The sequence below is a fragment of the Helicoverpa armigera genome, chromosome 14, assembly GCF_030705265.1.
Source record: "Helicoverpa armigera isolate CAAS_96S chromosome 14, ASM3070526v1, whole genome shotgun sequence".
Classification (NCBI taxonomy): Eukaryota; Metazoa; Arthropoda; class Insecta; order Lepidoptera; family Noctuidae; genus Helicoverpa; species Helicoverpa armigera.
Genome location: NC_087133.1, coordinates 2,157,087 through 2,158,626, shown reverse-complemented (window position 1 = coordinate 2,158,626; position 1,540 = coordinate 2,157,087). Strand labels below are relative to the sequence as shown.

General features: G+C 35.4%; 1 non-coding gene across 1 annotated transcript; it reads left to right on the top strand.

Moving 5' to 3' along the window:
• Positions 1 to 1,469: 1,469 nt before the first annotated feature.
• Positions 1,470 to 1,540, top strand: Trnag-gcc (transfer RNA glycine (anticodon GCC)). Its single transcript has one exon. It is a non-coding gene; the product is annotated as a tRNA-Gly (tRNA).

Below are 1,540 nucleotides of genomic sequence, written 5' to 3'. Positions count from 1 at the left end.
AGCTTCCAGAGGGAGTTACTTCGTCTACATGTTATTTTGGTGTAAAAGCTGCATTGCTGCTGGTAAGTTACATCAAAATCTGGTAAGCTATTTGCGCGTGAAGAAGTAACAAACATACTTTTCAATTCACATATTCGCAAACTCCCGCCTTTATAATTTTAGAGTGATGTGCGTAATTACTCTCAAACAGATGATATTTGACATACAGATAGGTGGTGCAGTGACGTTCTAGAAACGGACCTAGCCTGTATTTTATTAATCCAGGTCTTGGGCTTAGCTACTGCATAAAAGTTAGTATTTGAATATACGAAAATATTTTCAAAAACGAGCTTTTCATAACACAAATCCAACATCAAGATATAATGAAACAAGACTAGTTGCAGTACATAACATACTCTCTAATACATAAATTAAAGCAGCGTACACACGAGCGGTATGTTGCTGTTTGCCTGCAGGCAATGCAATGTACGTACACAAACTTGTGTCGGAATAGTATGTAGTCTGCCTTAGATAATGAAGGAGAATGTAGAACTTTAATGAGTATATCTTGATATGAATAATATGGAACATTGCATTGTGATGAACAATATTCGTGTGTTCAGTATACCTAATCAACCACTATTATGAATATTATGAACGCCAGCAGAAGCAACTGTGTCCCTTCGGAACTTCTCTAACAAAACGTATTCTTTTTCAATAAATAATTCGGCTAGTTAACCGATATCAGACACTGAAATATTTTTTAAAGAAACAAATTTTCCTAAAAATTTACAATATTTTCTCACACAACAGTTTATGCCCAAAATTTTAAATATAATTGCAGGCTACATAACAAAATACATAGTATAACAAACAACCAAAAGTGTCAGTTATGTTACCTAAAGTTGGGTATATACCCTGAAGCTGTGAGGCAGCCATTTTATTGCACCCGCTTGGACACCAAACATACCAGTCGTAATTATTATTTGCGTCCACCCTCATGAATACAGGCTAAGTTATTTTTGTTTTACTTATTGGCATAGGAACGTGTTTTGAGGTAGAGGTTTTCTGAGAGTATTTCGAAAATGATATAGTGAACGTACCTATTTCGTTAAAAAGGGAAGCCAAAATGCCCATTCTAATAAGTATGGATGTAGGTACATAGAATATTGCAATTATGCATAAATATCTTTGCCTTTCACAAATATTAAAAAAAATACAAGCAAAACAATGTTCAATAATATTCCAAACATAATATATTATGAAATCACTCATATTCCCCAGTTAATAAAAACATCTGTTCCAATAAAATGCGTACGCGCACATTCCATTCACGCAATTTAATGTCTAATCGTGACAAAACGTTGAACATAGACATACCAACAGATCATCAATCTGTAATAATATCAAGGTCATTTGAGTTGTAAGAAACTCTTTTTACTTTCATAGATAGCTTGGTGTGATAGGTATTTTGGTACGGTCATTCATGAGCATCGGTGGTTCAGTGGTAGAATGCTCGCCTGCCACGCGGGCGGCCCGGGTTCGATTCCCGGCCGATGCA